Source organism: Pinus tabuliformis, chromosome 9, assembly GCF_031772625.1.
Source record: "Pinus tabuliformis cultivar Carrire ecotype Pingquan chromosome 9, CPIR1, whole genome shotgun sequence".
Lineage (NCBI taxonomy): Eukaryota > Viridiplantae > Streptophyta > Pinopsida > Pinales > Pinaceae > Pinus > Pinus tabuliformis.
The window spans coordinates 930,126,724-930,149,961 of record NC_142307.1 but is presented as its reverse complement, the minus strand read 5'-3'; the positions used below and the strand labels follow the sequence as shown (position 1 = coordinate 930,149,961).

The following is a 23,238-nucleotide window of genomic DNA, read 5'->3' as shown; positions in this document are numbered from 1 at the left end:
TTAAAACATTGATTAATGATATGACCTTACTAATGGGTAATCTGAAAATTGATTGCTTCCATACTGGCCTTCCATAGGGACAACATGGGATTACTTTGTTTTTCCATCAAAGGATTTGTGCATTAAGTCAATTATATACCGAAAATCTTGTGGACTTGCACCTTGAGAGCCTTTGCTGTAAAAAATTAGAAATAAGCTTAGCATTCAAGTTTCAAAATTCCCAATGCAATGATTCTTAGTATCAATTGTTGCACTGGTATGCTCCTTGTTAATCGAGCTCCATCTGTTTGCAAAAAAACCACTTGAGGCAAGATTTATAGGTGTTTGAGGGATAAAAATCAATAAATTGTATTCACCAAGATCATAGTTATGTTGCAATACTTGTGTTGGGATAACTTAATAAGAATCAAAATGCCCTATTGTCAATCCAGGTCATAATCTTATGAGTTGTGTACACAATCTATTTAGGTGATGGAAATTAAACCTAGAAACCCTAATAACCTAATCAAAACTTCACAAACCAACTATTAATCAAAATCAAACAACCAAAAAAAAATAAAATTTGACTATGGGATGTTCTTCTATTGTATATATTTCCCACTTGTAATGTTGGAGTAGTCTTTCACTGGGTCAAACCAGTGTTCATGATCTCACTAGAAAGGATAATGCAATGCACAGAAGATGAGACAAAGTGAAATGAAACCTAGAAGGGGGAAATTCACTTGAGTTTCTTTTAGTCATATTTGACTTCTTACAAGACTACTCTGTGTCTGTATCAATGTATTACATCTAAAAAGGATCAAATATAAGAGAAACAAGATTCAGTGATTACAAATGATATGTAAGAAGTGAAATCAATGAGGAGGCACAATGCTATTACACATGGAGAATTCAATCCATGTGCAATGGTAGCTCTTATGGGGTTCCTAACTTCCCACAATGCTCTCGTTCCAACCTAAAATTTGTCCTTGGCCGATCTCACTATAGATTCCTCAACACTGGTCAAGTGTTGTTGTAATGTGAATGGTTGTTTCCTTTGAGAGAACAAATTTCTTTAGTTGCACAATTAAAATAATCCCATGTTAACCATAGCCATACAAAAACAATCAAATCATAACCTATATTATTTAAAGTTTAAGATAAATTAAAATGAGATGGTGATTTCACTAGTGGATGCAATGACCTGTTCCAACTGTGCAATGAACTAATATAATGGTGCAATAACCTAACTATATGGTGACCAAACCCAAGTGTGAAATAAAAACCCTAATAAAACCATATTTTCATAAAAAGGATCGAATGGCTCAAATCTACACTTAAAACATGTCTTCACTACTTTTTCCAATGACTATTGTTATGAATTAGTATATTGTTCATGAAATTAGAGTTATATTTAACAAGCTTCAATGTGCTATTGTATGTGTAACCAATCACCAATGTTAAAAAAGATACAATATGTTATTGTGTTTGTAACCAATCATCAAGATAGTTACCAAAGGTAAAGCAATTCACTGTGAATTACTATGCACATATAGTAAGTCCTAGTGAGTTTGTATGAGTTGCGATTAACACAAGAATAATGATGTCTTCTCTGTTTTTCTAAGGGATATCAAGGTACAATAACATTCTAGCCTTTAATATGCCACAATATTTTTAATTCATGAAAAATATCTTAACCCTAGGTCACATAAAAGTTTATACAATCAATTAATCATGTTGATGTGTAAATACACACATTGACAAGAGTATAAGGGTATGTTTTAAACTAATGTGTGTGTGCTTATGACTAGTGTAGGGTTGATTTAATTCATAGTTTCAATGTGTTGTTGGACTAAGGTACCAATAATTTGTAACAGGGATTTAAAATACAATATTCAATTCTCGAAACTAGAGTTTGATATGTAAAAAGTAATGTAAAAGAAGCGGAGGGGCAGAGTGATCTATTCCACTTTGAATAACAATGAACCTTAAATAGTTATGGATTTCAAAACTTCAATTAACAATACCAAAATCTAGTATGATGCTTATAACTTCAAAGAGCAAGGTTACAAACATCTATAACTTCCAGAGTTCTAGAAAGAAATGCAATGAGCAACTATAACTTCTAGAACTTCAAAGAACAATGCAATTATGATTTCCAAGATTTCAAATGGAAATATAAGAACAACTTCTAGCTATGTCACGAGTATTGATGATTTTCAATAGGGTTTTATGTCATTTATTCTAAATCACCATAGTTCATTAACATTCAACTGAAAATTTATCACCATATATCAAAATCAAATATTTCTAGTCATCCAAACAAAAGATAATAATAGCAATTCCAAAGGAATATACTCTGCCACAAGGAATTCGTAGCCTAATTATTTACCAATGAGATATCATTATGAGTTAAAAAAAAGAAACAAACTACAATGAAATGAATAAAATGAGATAGGATACAAGAGGTTCTTTCAATCTGGAGTGGTGGTCCCTTGCTAGTCGAGGAAGAGACACTATTAAGTTGTAATCACACCATGAAGTGCACCAACAATCAAAGAAATATTTCCATTAACCAGAAGAAGGGATTCCACAATTACGTTCTCATGCCAAAGACATAGAAAAAATAACTAATACTAGTAAGAAGATAATATGAGTTTGTGTTATAGTAGTCTCACAACAACATAACTTTATCTCACACTTCGTTTTTACAGAGTTCGATGCATAATATATAGGAGAAAATCCTAACTAATTGATAAGATCAATCTTTTGATCTATAGGATCAAAGGGTGATATACTACGTTGTTTTCTTTGAAGCAGTTGTCCAAACATATATTTCAAACAAAATCTAGAAAAAAGCCTTGATACACATCCTTGGTAGTTTGAGGTTCAAATCCTGGTGTCCATGTTTAGCAAATCGTTCTTGTTTGTATCAATTCTTGTTGAGTTCAATCCTCCATGGAATGATCTCGATCCAACTTCCCAAACTAATTGGGTTATAGTTTGATGACTCCATATGACCAAGCCCTGAATACAAGCATTGACCAAAAAGGGCGACAATATACAAAAGGCTAATATTTGTAGGTTTTAACCCTGTACAGAAATTACCTGCATACGAATTCTAAAACACAAAAAATAAACAATGCAAGAGCATAACACATAAAACACATACACAAGGAGATTTTCCCCTGGATCCCAAAACCGGGACTACCAACTTGATTTTTCATTATTTTCCTTTCAATGTTACAATACATATTTATACATGCCGAAGCATCCAATAACATGGACCGAAAACCATCGCGTCCAAAACCGTGGACTAAAAGCCATCGCGTCCAAAATCATGTGTGAAAAACATGCACAAAACCATAGGTAGGTCCGTGCAACCTAATATAGGGCCCAAAAATCCTAGACCCCATAGAGTGTGGTTGCTTGCACCCCTCAAACCCCCTGTGACTCCCCCCACTATGTAATCGGCGCAACGAAGGGGGGGCTCCGCCCCCCATCTAACCCCCTCGTTAATTACATGGACTAGTTGTGGAAAGAATATAACACAACCCAACATTATCCTACTTGTTGTTTTCTTTCCACAGGGGGGCACAAGAGAGCTTAGTAATTTATCTAGCCCTGCAATGCCCATTGTTTATCTACACCAAGAGAACTTCTCAGAGCTCACAGATTTTGTCAATGCATCTCAAGTATTCTTCAAAGTGTCCACCTTTACCAACAACACCTTTTTGTCTTCTATCATATCCCTCACAAAATGATACTAAACATCAATGTGCTTTGTCTTTGAATGATATGCAGGGTTCTTTGCCAAGAAAATTTCACTTTGGCTATCAAAGTCTATCCTTATACCTCCCTGTACTAACCCCATTCTCGAACAGAATCTCTGCAACCAAACTGCCTCCTTGCTTGCATGAGTGGCTGTCATGTATTCTTCCTCTGTAGTTGATAGTGCCACTATAGATTGTTTCTTACTCATACAACTGAATGCACCACCAAATAGGTTAAACACATACCCACTTGTAGATCCTCTCTAATCTAGATCTCTAGCCCAGTTTGCATCAATAAAGCCACGAATATCCAACACTCTATCCAATCCTGGTCTTCCTTGGTAGCACAAACCATAATCACTAGTGCCACGCAAATACTTGAAAACCCACTTCACTGCTGTCCAATGCTCTTTCCATGGTTTTGACATAAACCTGCTCAATACTTCTGGTGGGCTCCAGTATTGTAGCAATAATGCTACAACTCCTGGGGCTCCCTATCTCTAATTTTATCAACCTGGTAGTTCGTACAAACTTGGAAGCGACGGTGCTGTATGCACAAGTACTAGCTCTTGTCGCAGCTGTCACTTGGTCAGCTGGCACAAGTCCGCTAGGGCTCAAGCCAACTTCTATAGGCTCACAGAAGAAGCTTTATGAATGATGGACGAAAGCTAACTCAAAGGAGACTAGTCTAATTGCAAAAAGAAACTGAAAGCCAATAAAGCATGAAAACCCTAGTAAACCCTAATTTGACTAGCTAGACCCTTACAATGCAAAACTGTGAATGAAACTACTACCACTAATGCCATTACTTGCAGTGAATTGAAATACATGCATCTAAGCTACTTGCATCTGAAAAGTCATGTTTTTGTACTTTTTCATTAAGTGGTTGGATTTATTGTGATGATGCTTTTGATTAGGGTTTGGTTGTGCAGGAGCGGTTGGAATGGAAGGAAAGCATGGGCAAGGTCAGGAGGGCTAGGGGAGGTCCCAGAGGGTCTCTAGCATCAGTCCACAGAAGTCTACCACGTTCGGATGCTCAGCAATCGAGTTTGCAGGCTTCTACAGGAAGTCTGTAGGGGATCCTACAGGAAACTCAGGGGTTTCTACAGGAAGTCTGTGCAATTCTACAAGATGTTTGGCCGTGGAAGTTTTGGGAGATGGTGAAGTGTTGGAGTGGTGTGGGAGGATAAGTTAGATGGAGATGGAGCTGGTGATGGCTCAGGAGCAGAGAAATCAGATGGAGGAGAAGTGCATGCAGTGGTTTGATGGTTGGAAGGATGGGATCAACGAAAGTGTAAGTAAATGGAGCTAAGTGATTAATGGATGAGTTGGAGGGTAGATGAGTTGGACAGAGGCTGAGTAGGTGGATTGAGGAGAGATCAAGAAGAAGAAGAAGGAAGTGGAATGATAAGGAGCAGCGTAAATGAAACAAATGACTTATGCACCAAAAAACGAGAAATTCATTAACCTATGATAACTGTGCTATGAAACCTATGAACAGCAATGGAAAACCATGAAATGAAACTCGTGCATGGAAGTGAAATGTAGAAGATGGTTTACTGTCAAAAGTGCATGGATGGATCTTCAACGAAAATGTCTATGTTGCAGCTTGCATGAAAGTGAGAAGAACTGCGTTTCTTTTTGGTGGTTTATTATGCACTGCACCCCAATCCCTAACAGAGATGGCAGTGAGCCTTAACAACCTTTTGCTGGAGCTCCAATAATTTATAACTATCCTCCTATCGAATCTAAGCAACTGAAAGAAAATCACCATAAACTAATCCTATCTAAGCTCATGAAAAAGACTAAATTAACAGACTGTAAATTTGAATTGCATGCTAAAGTAAAAACTCAAAGTGCTGGAACGAAATGCAAATAACATTACAACACCGAGGAGATATATTGCTCTCAGGTTGGGCCCTAACCTGAGAGCTATAGCTCCCTTAGAAACTCAGAATGAGATCAAAATCTCCCTGCCTTTATTCATAAACGAAAGTCTGATGACATGCCAAAATTGGCTTACAAAAGGAACAAAAACCGAGCTGTAGCTCGTACTTCCCAATTACAAGAGTAATACAAAAGTTCAAAAAGCTTCTATCCAAGGCTACGGCCTCAGTATTTATGCAAAATGATCATCCAACAAGTGTCCTTGATTTGTGGAGCTCGGCTGTCCAACTGAAGGTTAAACTGCTGATCCTGTAGGGCAGTTATAACTGCTGTTCCTGTAGAACAGTTATAACTGTTGTTCCTGTAGAACAGTTGGTTGCTTCTAAGCTCGGTGGGGAGATGGATTGGAGCTCGGAGCTATGGTGGGAATCACGAGGAAGGTCCTCAAGACCGTGGACATCCTCTCCTAAAAACCAGCAGTGCCACCTCATTGTCTCCTTGTCTCCTTTCTCGTGGTTTTTTCTCCCTTTTAATGCCAAAAACCTGAAAGCATCATGCATTAGTCACGTAGATAGAATGCCTACCCTTCTTCCTACAAACAACACGAATAAACCAAGAAATGAATGCATAAGCAATAAAAAATGAATGGTTTGAGCAGAGCAAGTAGGCCAAATGAGCCCAAATTGTACCAAAAATTGGGGCTCATCATCACCCCCCAGCTAAACTATTTGCTCATCCTTGAGCAACTTTGCCCTGGCTCCTCGTCTTTGGCCGAGAACTAGAGCCCGGAGCATGCTTTTCCTTTCCTGTTTTTGGTGGCCTTGCCTTTTCTGCCGAGGGTGGCGCTTCTTCCTTTCCCGTTTTTGGCGGCCCTGCCTTTGCTGCCCCTGGTGGTGACGAAGGTGATGCTTCTTCCCCCTTTCCTATTTCCTTGAGCCGGGCTTCGGAAGGCGATTGGCCTATTTTTCGTGTCCAGGAAGTTATTTTTGGGCTCCCTTTCTCGGGGGTGGCTGCTGTTTTAGAGGGGGTTCTTGCACTGGGTGAAGTAGGGACATCCCCTAAAATGGTTTGGCTGCCGGGTGGAGGCTGTGGCTTTCCCGTGGTTATCCTCTTGCTTCTCCTGGCTTCAGATGGTAGAGGGGTCTCCCTCTCTCTCTTCTCCTTTGGCTTTGGAGGTGTACTGAGGGCGGCCAGCGCCGCTGCTGCCTCCTTTTCTAGAATACCAGCCTTCTCTTTCTTGCGTTTTGCTCTCTCAGAGCTCCTTGTAGAGGGCCCCTCCTTTTCATATTTCGGGCTTCCTGTAGAAGACCCTGCTTTGCCCACTTCCGAGCCTCCTGTGGAAGATTCTTTCTTTCCCGCTTTTGGGCTCCCTATAGAAGACTCGACTTTAGCCACTCCCGGGCTTCCTGCAGAAGTCCCTGCTTTGGTAGTCTTCGGGCTTCCTGTGGAGGGCCCTTTTTCTGTCTTCAGGCTTCCTGTAGGAGCCTGTTTCTCAATGACTTTCGGGCTTCCTGTAGGAGGCCCTTTTTCCAATTTCGGGCTTCCTGTAGAAGCCCTTGTCTCTGTCTTCGGGCTTCCTGTAGAAGCCTGTTTTTGCTTTCCTGTAGACACAGGTGTCTCCACCTCTGCTTGCTTGCCTGCCTGAGTTTTACTTTTTGCTTTGGTTGCAGGTGCTGTTGAGGTACTTGGGCTGACGTGGACCACCTCAGCTTTGTCCATTCTGCTCTTCATCCTCTTTTCCCTTGCTGACAGGATTGGTGTGCCACCTTTTTCTTTGTCCTCCTTTTCCTCATGCTTCTTCCTTTGTTCTCTCTTCTGTACTATTTTCGGGGTCTCTTGGCCTTCTTCTCTCTGTCTCTCGACCACTGCTTCTTGTTCCTCACTGCTGGAGGAGCCCGTTTCTTCGATCAACATCTAAATGTCCCCATCTTTTGTCAAATTCCGGAAGGATTCCCATGAGAGGGGGACCTTATATGAGTGCAATTCATCTTCCACAAGAAGCTTGATCAACCCATGGTGGGCTATCTGATCTGGTATACCCTCTTTCAGCTTTGTAGCACACTCCATTAGAGACTGCAAGAGGTAATAAGGGATGCTCAGTTTTTGTTCTACAGGAAGGTCAATTCAGTGCCTCAACTTAGTGAGCAGCCAAAAGTGATATGCATACACGATGCTGAAACGACCTTCAAAGTAATATATTTCATGATTTGCAAACTGACTTCATTCCAAGGTGGAAACAGGCTCGTTCTTCACACCCCATTTTTGTCCTCCGAGAATTCTTCCTCAGGTGGAAAGAATTCTTTCTTTGCCTGCTGACTCAGCTTTCTCTCCTCTTTATCCCACGGCAGACCCATAGGAAGTTCTGTGATCCGACTGATATGTTCTGGGTGAGCTTGAGGCTTAGACCTCTAAAGTTCACTGTGGCCACTGTCTAAGATTTAGGCTTCAGAGCCTGCAAGAATTCTTCGGCCACTTCATCATCGTAGCCCTGCAGCTTATCACAAAAAGGCATCCATTGTGCTCTGGTGAAGAGCTCTACCACTGCCGGGTTTTCCCTTAGTTTGGTTGAATGAGTGGGTTCCTGTCTTATAAACCCACCCGGCATGATGAACACGGTCGTTTTAATTAAAGGTGGCAAATGCAAAAGATATTTGGTCTATTAAGGCGGAGCATGCATATAACCCACAAAATTCAACACGGTCTACCTAAACTGACATCCTATAGAACGACAGCATAGGCACAGCAAACAACAATTCCACCAATATCTTTATGACCCGACTGTGGACGATGGTCTTGCCACTTTTACTAACCAGTTGCATGAAGAGTTCAAGGTTATCTCTTTAATTGGCCACCTTTTTCGTGAGGCACCCGCTTCCCTGTAGAAGACTGCGTTCCTGTAGAACTGCGTTCCTGTAGAAGCAGTGCGCAATTCTCGGGGAGGACTGTAGTTGGCCCGCGTTCAAGGTGTGCTTCACCGGCGTTCTGGTAGCCAACAGCTCGCCTATCAAAGTGCAGAGGAGATCAGAATAGCCACCCGAGTTTGAAGTGTTGGATGATAAATGCATGCGCATGATCTAGCCGATTAGATTTTGAATCGGCGCAATCCATGGCGCGGGGGATGAGCTGTCCCCGCCGGACCGTTGGGTGACGTCATCCATCATTCGCCTGCGTATTCACTTGCTGCCGCATCCATTCCCACAGATTTGTTGCCGCCTTTTCTTGTTAAACTCATGCTTCTGACGGGAGTGTTCTCACGTGCGTGCCGCTCATTCTCTTTGTTGTGGCCGCCACCTAAACTTCCAATTACACTTTAACTAGCCGACATGGCCAGTCGACTGGCCATACGGTCGCTCAACCATTCAATTTTACGCTATGCAAACAATTTCGAAGTAAAATTCATGCGATTTGATGGAAGGAAGGGTTGAGACACTTACCTGCGTGGCTGCACACGATTTTTCCAGTTCTTGGACGATGGTGAGTGGATCTACCTGCTGCATGCGACTTACACAGACCCGGAGGCTCGTGGTTACAGGCTGCCAACGATGGAGTGGATGTTTTGCTTGCATGCGCCCGCGTTTCATTTCAGATGGCGGTGCTGTGAATGGTATCCACTCGAGCAGGTTGAACTGTTACAGGATTCCCGCGAGGTGTCTTGTAACAGTCCTTTCTCCTTGGGTGCATGCTGCACGACGGAGGTTCTGGCCTTTCAATCACATTCCCGGAGCTCTTGATGCCTGCGGTATGAGATCCCAGCATTTGTTTAACTTTGAAAATGGCTTTTCCGCGAGAACTCATCGATCTTGTTTGTTGGTGCAGGGACTTGGTCGCATGTCGACAAGGATGGTGGAGCAAGGTGACAGCAATGTGCAAGGGTGCCAACAGAGGCTTGCATGCATCCAAACCAATCCATAGTCGCTAAATCTCCTTTTAAGATGAATTCTGGCCGTCCAAAACTCCTACAGGAAGTTTCCTGTAGAACACAGAGCTTCCTGTAGAAAGTTCGGCCTTCCTGTAGAAAGTCTGTACTTTCCTGTAGAAAATCCGCGCCTTCCTGTAGAAAGACTGCATCTTCCTGTAGAAAGACAACATCTTCCTGTAGAAGATTCAAACCATGATAAAATTGCACATACCTTGAAAAAACATGGGTACCCTTGGAGGAGGTGCTGGTGAGGTTCCTTGACAGCATGATAAGGACCCTTGGCTTTGAGTTGAAGGGCTTCCTCTCCTCCATAGAACATCTGCAACCTGCATGCAATTTTACCATATTTTGCTTATTGTTTTTTTTTTTGAAAGATAACAGGGGCGCCTCAAAGAGGTTTTCACCCGTGCCATCTGCCCTGAGCGCCTCAGAGAGGTTTTCACTCAAGGATCTTTTTCACCTTTTCTCTTTTTTTTTTTTTTTGAAAGACAATAGGGGCGCCTCAATGAGGTTTTCACCCCTACTACCTGCCTTGGGCGCCTCAGAGAGGTTTTCACCCAAGGATCTTTATTTTTTTTTTTTTTTTTCTTTTCTTTTTTTCTTTTTTTTTCATATCCCTCAGGGTATGCCAAAAGCAGAGGCAGAACCCTTCTCTATGACCAATACAGATTTCTCCATAGTTTTGATGAACTCTTGTCTTGAGAGAGGTCTCCTGTAGATCTTCAAACGATGCCCATTGACAAGCATGGGAATGGCTTCCTCATCAATGGTTCGAATGAGGACAGATCCATTGTCATGGCATTTCTCCACTGCATATGGTCCTAGCCATCTGGTTCTCAACTTCCCCTTGAAATCTTTGTATCTGGAGTCATACAACAAAGCCCAATCTCCCGGCTGAAATTGCTTGTCATGGAGATGTTGGTCATGCCACACCTTTCTCTGAAGTTGAACCACTTCTGAGTGAAGGAGGGCCTGCATTCGGTGCTCATCCAGTCCATTCAGCTGCAGTAGCCTTTCTTGTTGTGCATGGCTGAGATCTAGGTCCAGCTGAGCTGCCATCCTCAAAGTGTTGTATTCAAACTCAATGGACAGCAAAGCTCTCTTCCCATAGACCAGCTCATACGGTGTGAAGCCGGTGGTGGTCTTCCAAGTGGTGTTGTAAGCCCATGTGGCTTCAACCAGGCGATCTGCCCAGTCCTTTCTGCTGCTGCTCACCACCTTAGTCAAGATCCCTTCTAATGCTCTATTGGTGACTTCCACCTGCCCATTTGCTTGAGGGTGATAAGGGGTGGAAGTCCTATGCTTGATCTTGTGATGAGCTAGGAGATCTTCAACCAGTTGGAGGTGAACTGGCTCCCTTGATCGGTGACCAGCTCTCTTGGATAGCCAAACTTATAGAAGATGTTCTCTCTTAGGAACTCGGCCACCTTTTCTTCTGTTGCTGCTTTGATTGCTTTGGTCTCTGCCCACTTTGTCAAATAGTCAGTACACACAATGATGTAAGTCCTTTGCCTCGAAGAGGGGTTGATTGGGCCCACAAAGTCCATGCCCCACTTCTCAAATGGCTCAAGAGTCACTTGAGGTTGGAGAGGCATCTCATCCCTTTGGGTCGGTTTCCCCATTCTTTGGCATTGGTCACACTGACTGACATATCTTCTGACATCTTGATGAAGTGTGGGCCAATAGTAGCCTGCCTGCAGGATTTTAAGGCAGTTCTCTTTGCTGCAAAATGTCCTCCACAAGGCCCATCATGACAAGTGAGGAGGATATCAAAGACTTCCTCCTCCCTTACACAACGCCTTAAGATCTGATCGGGGCCAAGCTTGAACAGATTGCCCCCGATCCAAGTAAATGAGGCACTTTTTCTGATGATTCTGCTCTTCTCTCTGGAAGATAGTTGTGGAGGGAACTGTGCTGAAACAAGATAGTTTGCTATATCAGAAAACCATGGAGAGAGTACTGAAATAGCAAACAGATGTTCATCAGGCATCTGGTCATCCACTGTTCCATCCTCATCTGCAGACAAATCCAATCTAGATAAAAAGTCAGCAACAACATTTTCTCTACCTGGTTTGTCAACAATGGTCAAATCAAACTGCTGCAATAAAAGTAACCATCTAATAATACGAGCATTCACATCTGGTTTATTCATTAAATATCTAATAGCAGCATGGTCAGTATGTACAAAGGTCTGGTAACCAGTAATATAATGTCGGAACTTGTTCAATGCATGGACCACAGCCAAGAATTCTTTCTCGGTTACAGTGTAATTCAGCTCAGCTTTGGACAAGTTTTTGCTAACAAAGTAAATGGCATATGGAAGTTTTTGCTCAACTTGTCCTAAAGCTGCACCTATGGCTTTGTTCGAGGCATCAGTGTGGATGTGGAAAGGTAGGGCCCAGTTTGGACCTCTCAGGATTGGGGCTGACACCAACTTGTCCTTTAATTCATTTAAAGCCCTCTGACAATCGTCAGTCCAATTAAACTCCACATCTTTTGCCAACAGGCCAAACAATGGCGAGGCTAGCTTGCTGAAATCTTTAATGAATCTCCGGTAGTATCCTGCTAATCCCAAGAAACTCCGGACATCCCTTACCTTTTGAGGAGGTGGAACCCTCTTTGATGAGAGCAATTTTGTTAGGATCCACCTGCAATCCTTGGCAAGAAATGGTATGGCCTAGCACGGTCCCTTCAGTCATTAGGAATTCACATTTTTCAGGACTAAGGGACAAGTTCATCTCGGTGCATTTGGTTAGGACTTTTCCCAGGTTGGACAATGCTTCCTGGAAGTTGGCCCCATAAGGAGTAAAGTCATCCATATAGATTTCTACTGCATCATGGACCAGCTCCGAGAAGATGCTCAAGACAGCTCTCTGAAAGGTAGCAGGAGCATTGCATAGCCCAAAGGGAAGGACTCGATAGGCAAAGGTACCCCAAGGACAAGTGAAGGTGGTCTTATCTTGGTCTTCCGGGCTGATTTGGATTTGGTTGTACCCGCTAAACCCATCCAGGAAAGAGAAGAACTTCTTTCCTGCCAGTCCATCCAACACTTGATCTATGAAAGGTAGAGGGAAATGGTCCTTCTTGGTAGCTTTGTTCAGTTCTCGGTAGTCCACACAGATTCTCCATTTCCCATTTTTCTTGGGAACCAACACTAGAGGGGACACCCATTCACTATCTGAGATGGGGTAGATGAATCCGGCATCCAACAGTTTTTGCAATTCTTCCTTGACAATGTCCTTAAGGGCTGGATTCATTCTCCTCTGAGGTTGCCTAACCGGTTTACAATCCTCTTTGATGTATATATGATGGGTACAGACCGAAGGATGGACTCCTTTCATTTCCTTATAGCTCCAAGCAAAAGCATCTAGGTGATTGGCCAACAGACTACACAGCTCCTTTTCCTGGGAAGGAGATAGGGAGGAGCTGATCTTCAATGCTTTCTCAGGGCCGAACTCCACATTCTTGACTCTGGGAGTAACAGGGTTGGTTGTACAAAGATCCACTAGGGTGCTAGCTTGGGCATCCTCCACCAATTTCTCTAAGGGTAGTGCACTGGAAGGTGGATTCTGGATCAAGGTCTCGATCAAGTCATCCTCGGTTGGGGGGTCTCTTCTAGTGGTATCTAAGGTGCACAGAGGTGCTGAGTACACCTCGTCTTCCTCTCCTTCTTCCAACCAGAGTGGTAAGTCATGCTCTAAGGAGGGTTGGGCAGGAGGGTATAGGACTAGCTGCTTGGACATGGGACCATTTTTGATGGTCATGTTTCCTGCACGACAACTTATGTAAGCATCTGCAGTAGCTAACCAAGGCCTTCCCAAAATGAGAGGATATCCAGTAAGCTTGGCCTTTGGTTGCAGAACCAGGAAGTCTGCAGGGTATTCCCAAGAGTCAATAGAGACCAAGACATCCTCCACAATCCCTTCGGGAGTCACGGTGGAGCGATCTGCTAATTGCAGTACTGTCGAGGTCTTCCTCAAGGAACCCTGAAGATTAAGCTTAAGCATGGTATCCCTGGTCATCACATTAATGGCAGCCCCCAGATCAATCAAGGTGTGAGGTATAATGGTGCCATTGATGTGAACATCTACTACAGGACTTCCAGGATCTAGGTACTTTGGGCAGATGACTTGTCCTAACATAAGGTCAGACAGTTGTCCTATGACATTGATAGTTGAGGCATCTTTCTTCCGTCTGCCTGGGTGTTTGAAACACTTCTCCTTAACCAACTTGTTGTATATTGGCACATCCTTGATGGCTTGGAGAAGTGGTATTTTTACACACAACTGCTTGAGCTCACCCAGAAGCTCATCCTCCTCTGGGTTGGGTTGTGTGGTGGCTGTTAGTCTCTCAGGAAAGGGTGGAATAGCCTTTGGTTCACTTTCCTGTTTATCTTCCTCATCCTCTGGGGGAGGAGGTTGGCGATCTGGTAGAGTCTTTCCAGATCGAAGATTGATCTCCTGGATCTCCACAGCATAGGTAGGGCATGAGGTTTCCCCAGTGTATACCTGCTGGGCCTGTCTATTGTTGGGGTTCGGGTTCGGTTGAGCAGGCATTTGAGGTTGCCTTGGAGGAGCAGGAGGTAATGGCTGAGGTTGAACTGGTGGTGGAGGCAAGATGGCAGGAGGAGTGTTGTATTGGGGCCTCCACCCCGACTGAGGTGCATTCCATTGAGGCTGTGGCTGGGCATGTGAGTGATATGAATGAGAAGTAGGTTGAGTGGGGTACTGAGGTGGATAAGACCATGGAGGAGGCATGGACCATGAAGGATGAGCAGGGGGACCCCAGGAAGGCATAGGAGTCGATTGGTTGGGGCTGTAATAAGCTTGAGATGCCCCTTGCATCCCCTGCTGATAAGGTCTAGATCCCTGTGGCCTCCTTTGGTTGAGGTAATAGAGAGGCTCTGTGGGAGCTTCTGTCCCTTGGTACATGGCTTTAAACCCAGGTAAGGTTGGACACTGATTTGTGGGATGGTCCTCCTCACAAACGAAACACACTTCAACCGAATGCAATGGACATTCGTTCTTAGGGTGCCTCCTTGTGCACCTAGGGCAGAAGACAGCCAAGGCTCTCTCAGCCTCTTCTTTCTTTTGCTGAATCCTGAATGTGTCAAGCTGCATGGCAATGGTTTGTCTCACCTCACTCTTAAGATCTTCTAATTGATTTGCAAGCTCATGTTTGGAGAAAGGGACACTAGTTGAGAGGTGGTTTCCTCTACCTCGTTTCCGAGCTGCCCTGGAGTGGTTTCTAAACACAGTCTTGATGTCCTCATAAGGCAGTTGGTAAATGTCCCCCCCAGCTAACATGTGAAGGGTATCTAAGAGGTCTTCAGGGACTCCTCGGAGCAGGACCAACTTGAGGGATTCAGGGTCAAGTGTGCACCTGGCCCGCTTATAGCTTAGTTGGAACCTCTCCTCATAATCCTCTAAGGACTCATCATTTCCCATGGACATCCGAAAGATTTCCCCCTTTGTTTCCTTGGACCTACAGTAATCCCGGTACTTGGTATTGAAAGCTTGCTGCATCTGAGCCCAAGTGGTGATACTATTCCCAGGTAAGCCCATGAACCAGCGTAGTGCTGCATCCTTAAGAGTGGAAGGGAAAAGTTTCAACTTTTGCTCATCTTCAGTATAGTCATAGGTTCTACAAAGGACAGAAAACTCAAACAGGAAGGTATCCGGATCTTCAGTGGTCAGCCCATGGAAGTGAGGTAAGGCGGAGGGGCTAATGTTCTTCATTTTCATCTCTCCATTGGTCTCTCGGATGGGGAAGGCACCTTCTATTCTCTCATCTTCTCTTCTATTGTCAGCCATAGCTTCAGATGGAGTGGTCTCTAACTCTTCTTCTACTATAGGGTCTTTGGATATCTCAGGATGTTCACCTATAGGTTCTTCTGGGTCACTGTCACCAAAGAAGAGAGAAGGGTGACTTAGTGATGTGGTGGGGGTGTTTGGTAGGAATTTGCTTGATCTATCTCGGTTCCTACGAGGCATGAAATGGAAAAGACTTTCTTTTTCTTTTGATTGATTTTGCTTTGCTTTTCTTTTGGTACCTGCAAAACTGAGACAGATTGATCTACAACTAACTATGAAAGATGCGAAATTAAACTGAAAGCAGGAAAGAACTAATCTACTTTGCTCAAAGGAAATTGCAAGAATGGAAATGCTAGTCTACGCTTGCAGAAAGGAAATGCTAATCTAGGAAAGCAGGAAATGCTAATCTATGAAAGCAGGAAATGCTAATCTATGAAAGCAGGAAATGCTATGCTACTTTTGCAGAATGGAAATGAAGTAAACTACTTAGCAGAAGGCAAGAGTAAGGAAGTAGAAGAAAAGCAACAATTACTAATACTCTGACGCTTCCCCGGCAACGGCGCCAAAAAGATGGTGGGCTCCAGTATTGTAGCAATAATGCTACAACTCCTGGGGCTCCCTATCTCTAATTTTATCAACCCGGTAGTTCGTACAAACTTGGAAGCGACGGTGCTGTATGCACAAGTACTAGCTCTTGTCGCAGCTGTCACTTGGTCAGCTGGCACAAGTCCACTAGGGCTCAAGCCAACTTCTATAGGCTCACAGAAGAAGCTTTATGAATGATGGACGAAAGCTAACTCAAAGGAGACTAGTCTAATTGCAAAAAGAAACTGAAAGCCAATAAAGCATGAAAACCCTAGTAAACCCTAATTTGACTAGCTAGACCCTTACAATGCAAAACTGTGAATGAAACTACTACCACTAATGCCATTACTTGCAGTGAACTGAAATACATGCATCTAAGCTACTTGCATCTAAAAAGACATGTTTTTGTACTTTTTCATTAAGTGGTTGGATTTATTGTGATGATGCTTTTGATTAGGGTTTGGTTGTGCAGGAGCGGTTGGAATGGAAGGAAAGCATGGGCAAGGTCAGGATGGCTAGGGGAGGTCCCAGAGGGTCTCTAGCATCAGTCCACAGAAGTCTACCACGTTCAGATGCTCAGCAACCAAGTTTGCAGGCTTCTACAGGAAGTCTGCAGGGGATCCTACAGGAAACTCAGGGGTTTCTACAGGAAGTCTGTGCAATTCTACAGGATGTTTGGCCGTGGAAGTTTTGGGAGATGGTGAAGTGTTGGAGTGGTGTGGGAGGATAGGTGAGATGGAGATGGAGCTGGGGATGGCTCAGGAGCAGAGAAATCAGATGGAGGAGAAGTGCATGCAGTGGTTTGATGGTTGGAAGGATGGGATCAACGAAAGTGTAAGTAAATGGAGCTAAGTGATTAATGGATGAGTTGGAGGGTAGATGAGTTGGACAGAGGCTGAGTAGGTGGATTGAGGAGAGATCAAGAAGAAGAAGAAGGAAGTGGAATGATAAGGAGCAGCGTAAATGAAACAAATGACTTATGCACCCAAAAACGAGAAATTCATTAACCTATGATAACTGTGCTATGAAACCTATGAACAGCAATGGAAAACCAAGAAATGAAACTCGTGCATGGAAGTGAAATGTAGAAGTATGGTTTACTGTCAAAAGTGCATGGATGGATCTTCAACGAAAATGTCTATGTTGCAGCTTGCATGGAAGTGAGAAGAACTGCGTTTCTTTTTGGTGGTTGGTTATGGACTGCACCCCAATCCCTAACAGAGATGGCAGTGAGCCTTAACAACCTTTTGCTGGAGCTCCAATAATTTATAACTATCCTCCTATCGAATCTAAGCAACTGAAAGCAAATCACCATAAACTAATCCTATCTAAGTTCATGAAAAAGACTAAATTAACAGACTGTAAATTCGAATTGCATGCTAAAGTAAAAACTCAAAGTGCTGGAACGAAATGCAAATAACATTACAACACCGAGGAGATCTATTGCTCTCAGGTTGGGCCCTAACCTGAGAGCTATAGCTCCCTTAGAAACTCAGAATGAGATCAAAATCTTCCTGCCTTTATTCATAAACGAAAGTCTGATGACATGCCAAAATTGGCTTACAAAAGGAACAAAAACTGAGCTGTAGCTCGTACTTCCCAATTACAAGAGTAATACAAAAGTTCAAAAAGCTTCTATCCAAGGCTACGACCTCAATATTTATGCAAAATGATCATCCAACAGGTGTCCTTGATTTGTGGAGCTCGGCTGTCCAACTGAAGGTTAAACTGCTGATCCTGTAGGGCAGTTATAACTGCTGTTCCTGTAGAACAGTTATAACTGTTGTTCCTGTAGAACAGTTGGCTGCTTCTAAGCTCGGTGGGGAGATGGATTGGAGCTCGGAGCTATGGTGGGAATCACGAGGAAGGTCCTCAAGACCGTGGACATCCTCTCCTAAAAACTAGCAGTGCCACCTCATTGTCTCCTTGTCTCCTTTCTCGTGGTCTTTTCTCCCTTTTAATGCCAAAAACCTGAAAGCATCATGCATTAGTCACGTAGATAGAATGCCTACCCTTCTTCCTACAAACAACACGAATAAACCAAGAAATGAATGCATAAGCAATAAAAAATGAATGGTTTGAGCAGAGCAAGTAGGCCAAATGAGCCCAAATTGTACCAAAAATTGGGGCTCATCAACTTCCACTGCATGTGCAATGTCTGGTATAGTATATACCATCGCATACATCAGGCTACCGACTACACTTGCATATGGAACATGGGACATGTCCTCTTCCTCTTCTTGTGTCTTGGGACACTGTTTAGCAGATAAATTTACACCTACAGGAATAGGAATCTTCACCGTTTTACTATCTTGCATATTAAACCTATGCAATATTGTCTCAACATACTTCCTATGGTTTAACTAGAGCTTCCTCTTTGTCTGATCTCTTTTAATTTCCATGCCCAAAATATAGTTTGCAACACCAAGATCTTTCATGTCGAATTTGGAGGGCAAATGGCTCTTCAAATCCTGGATAATTTCTTTGTCATTTCCAACCAACAACATATCATCCACATACAAGACCAGATAAATAACACAGTCACCAATTAATTTAAAATACACACAGTGATCTGCTTTGCTTCTGATGAAGCCAAGTCCCTGTATAAATGTATCAAATTTCTTATACCACATCCTTGGTGACTGTTTTAACCCATACAGAGACTTCTTTAACTGTCATACCAATTCTTTCTTACTCTTCACCGCAAAGCCTTCAGGTTGCTCCATGTAGATTTCCTCTTCCAGATCCCCATGAAGAAATGTTGTCTTCAAATCCATCTGATCTACCTCAAAATCAAAAGCAACAACAACAGATAAAAGTAATCTAATTGAAGCTACCTTGGAAATAGGAGAAAAAATATCACCAAAATCAATTCCCGGCACTTGGGTATAACCTTTTGCTACCAATCGAGCTTTGTATTTCTCCACTTTTCCTTCTGAATTTGTCTTCTTCTTGAACACCCATTTGCTACTAATGGGTTTCCTTCCAGTTAGCAACTCCACCAGATCCCAAGCCTCATTTTTGTGCAAAGATGCCATTTCATCAACCATGTCCTCTTTCCAAAGTTTGCCATCCTCTGAATCTACTACTTCCTTCACAGTTCTGGGATCATCATCAGTAATAGATAAAGAAAAATTTGAATAGAAAGTAGATGGACTATACCTTTCTGGCTACATTCTTTCTCGAACTGATCTTCTCACACCCGGAGTTTGTGGATCTTCATCTTTTGATTCCTCCTCTGTTGTAGAGTCTGATTCTTCCGCCTCTAGCTCAAACTCTATCTTCTCAGGTTCCTATGGTTGGACTTCATGTTTAATAACATCTTTCACCTCTCGGAACACCACATCTCGACTGTAAACAACCTTCCTTGTTACTGGGTTCCAAAGCTTATAACCCTTTAAACCATCCTTATACCCAATAAAGACGCACTTTTCAGATTTACTATCGAACTTGGTTCTTTTCTCCTTTGGAACATGTACACATGCATCACATCCAAATACCCTCATATGTGAAAGAGAAGGTTTCTTACTAGCCCATACCTCTTGTGGAGTCTTATCTTCCAATGTTGATGAAGGTGATTTGTTGACCAGGTAACATGCAGTCTCCACCGCCTTTGCCCAGAATTCTTGTCCTAACCCGACACCACTGAGCATGCTTCTTGCCCTTTCCATCAATGTATTGTTCATTCTTTCTGCAACTCGATTTTGCTGAGGTGTATATGGAGTAGTCTTCTGCCATGCTATGCCACACTTCTTACAGAATTCTTCAAATTCCTTACTGCAAAACTCTCCACCATTATCTGTCCTTAACACCTTTATCTTCTTCTCTGTCTAGTTTTCCACTAGAGACTTAAATTCTTTAAACCTATCAAAGACTTCAGCTTTATTCTTAAGGAAATATATCCACATATTCCTTGAGAAGTCATCTATAAATGATACATAGTACACAAACTTACCCAGTGATGGAAACTTCACAGGTCCAAACACATCACTATGCACAACCTCTAATATATGTTTCACCCTCTTACCACCAGAGGTGAAACTCACCCGATTCTGCTTCCCATATACACAATATTCATAGAAATCAAAATCCAGAGAGCTATTACTCATACCTTTACTATGAAGTATTCGAAGGCCCTTCTCTCCAATATGTCCAAGCCTTCGATGCCACAAAATGGTCTTCTCTCCAAAGACTACAGATTTTCTGCTCCACTTTCAGGAACCACAGAGCTGTTGCACCCATCAACAACAGTTCTACCTTGTAGCTTGTACACAGTTCCAATCCGAACTTCCCGCATCAATACCAGTGCTCCCCAAACCATCTTGTAGTTATCCTTCTCCAACACTGTTTTTACACCCACATCATCTAGCTTGCTTACAGAAATCAGATTTCTGGCCAATGTAGGAATATGAAGAAAACTTAGAGGTGTTCTAACCCTTCCACCTTGTAACTTCAACTATGATTTTCCACGACCAACAATTCTAGCCTTCTTATCACCCCTTAAGAAGACATCACCACCATCATATTTCTCATACTCGCAGAACCACTCTCTATGGGGAGTGAAGTGAAAGGATGCACCTGAGTCAGTCAACCATGCCTCATGGTCTACATGTGTACTTGAAGAAGCCAAGTACACATCCCCACCTTCATCTGAGGTGGTTTTCACCTCTGTAGAAGGAGCATCATTAGATCCATTTCCTTTACTAGGAGCTTTAGATTTACAGTCCCTTTTGTAGTGCCCTTCCTTTCCATATTTCCAGCCACCACCTTTACAAGTTTTCCTAGAGATTTAAATCTCCCTCTAGATTTAGGTCTCCCACTCAATGACATATTTTTGTTTCTATTCTAGGATCGTCCTCATACAGACAAGGCATCCCAATTTTGGCTCTTCATATTTTTCCATCTCATCTCCTCCATCAGCAAGGATGAGACTATTTCATCAAACTGCAAGGCAGTTGCATTGCTACGTATTGCAATAACCAGACTATCCCACGAATCTGGTAGAGAAAACAACAAACTAATGCACTTATCTTCATCTGAAATTTTAATATCAACAGATAATGACTGACTTACCACAGTATTAAATGCATTGAGATGCTCTATCATCGAGTCTCCATATTTCATCCTCAGGTTATACAGCTTTTTCCGTAGGAACAATTTATTCACCAGAGACTTAGATTGGTACAAAGTCCCTAACTTTTCCCACTAAGCCTTCGTCGTAGCTTCCCCTGATACATTCAACAATATTGAATCTAAGACACACAATTGTATTGTGCTCTTTGCCTTCTGATCCAACTTCTTCCATTCTTCATCAGACTCTCTCGTTGGTTTAGTACCCAGATCTACCGCGATCCACTGATCTTTATCCACCAACAGATCCTCCATCTTGATTTTCCATAACTCAAAACTCTAACCATTAAATTTCTCGATCTCTATCTTTCCACTACTTGCCATCTTCTTTCACCACCAGAATCGATCCTCCAGATCTCCCATTAAACATGGTCTACCACAGGCCCGAACAAAACCCCTCAGCAACAAAGGCGTCCCCTTGAAGCCAAACTTGGCTCTAATACCAAATGTAGGTTTTAACCCTGTATAGAAATTACCTGCATATGAATTCTAAAACACAAAAAATAAACAATCCGAGAGCATAACACATAAAACACATACACACAAAGATTTTCCCTTGGATCCTAAAGTCGGGACTACCAGCTTGACTTTCATTATTTTCCTTTCAATGTTACAATACATATCTATACATGTCGAAGCATCCAATACCATGGACCGAAAACCATCGTGTCCAAAACCATGGACCAAAAACCATTGCGTCCAAAATCATGTGTGAAAAACATGCATAAACCATAGGTAGGTCCGCCCAACCTAATATAGGGTAAAAAAACAAAATTTTCCAGGGCGTTGCCCTAGACCCCATAGAGTGGGCTTACCTGCAGCCCTCAAACCCCCTGTGACTTCCCCCGCTATTCAATCGGCACAACAAAGGGGGGGCTCCACCCCCCTTCTAACCCCCAGGTTAATTACGTAGGCTAGTCGTGGAAAGAATATAACACAACCAAAAATATTTTCTCACAAGTAAAATCAATCTCTAATATCCCATTAATCTAGCAAAAAAATTGGGGAACAAACATTAAAAGATAACTTTTACCTTAAGCATATTGTCAATGGGATAGGGATGAATTTAGGCTATGTTAGGGCTGAAGGATAGTGTTGTGATGAGGCTTTAATAATCAAAATAATGACTTTTAAACCACGAAAATAGAGGTTCAACACCTTGAATCAATGACACAACCATGGGAGATTGATTTTGTACAAACTGATCCAAGGTTATAGCTAATTGTGTGGAGATATTTAGAGAAAATTATCCTAAATTCCTTGAAGCCCAGGAAGGTGATGACAAAAGAGAGAGAGCATGATGCGAGTTTGAGAATATCGATAAAATTTTCAAGGTAGAAGTGACTTCTCAACCTGAGATTACTATTACAGATGAGTATGAGAGTCAAATATTGACCAAATGACCCCAAAAATTTGAATATATTGGGGATAACCTTGATTTACAACATTATCTGAGAAAATGTTTTATTTATGCAAGAACAAGAGTAGCCTATTAGAGGTCGAATATGATCTTTGGTCAATGCTTAGGATTTGTATGTATCGATCATAAATTTGATTGATTCTTAGTTTTGATTAACCTTGAAAAATTTTTGTTCTTATTATTATCTCTAAATTCATTAGAGCATTGGTCTCCATTACCATATCTGAATTCATTAGGGTATTGTAGCACTGTATTTGAGTTCATTCTTAGATGCATGATGAAAGGTGTGTTTGTCAAGTGGCTACCAAGCCTTTTATCTATATATAATTCGATGAAATATATTAGCATAATTAATCATAACAAAAACATACCAATCTACATCCCCAACCCTCCATCATAAAATACAGTTAAAAAAATGTTTCAACTCTGGTTCCACAATAATATCTTCTATATCACTTTAACTTCTAGCATTTTTATTTAGGCTATTAATAATAATGTTTTTAGTTCACTATACATACTAATGTTGGCACACCTGTATTCACATCTAAAAATCATAAAAATAGTAGCAGAGGTAAGAGGGAAATTACCAACAACAAAACCCGTAAAGGGGAATAATATATAGAAAAGAAAACACCTATACAACTCCTATACCATGCAACACCATGTGAAGGTTAGATTATACAAATATATAGTTAAGTAATTAAATATCTTTCATGTAATATTTATAGGATA

The 23,238-nt window shown here is 42.1% G+C and overlaps 1 pseudogene; it reads right to left on the bottom strand.

The window, feature by feature from the left end:
* On the bottom strand, positions 1 to 22,854 carry LOC149151804 (uncharacterized; annotated as a pseudogene).
* Positions 22,855 to 23,238: the final 384 nt, after the last annotated feature.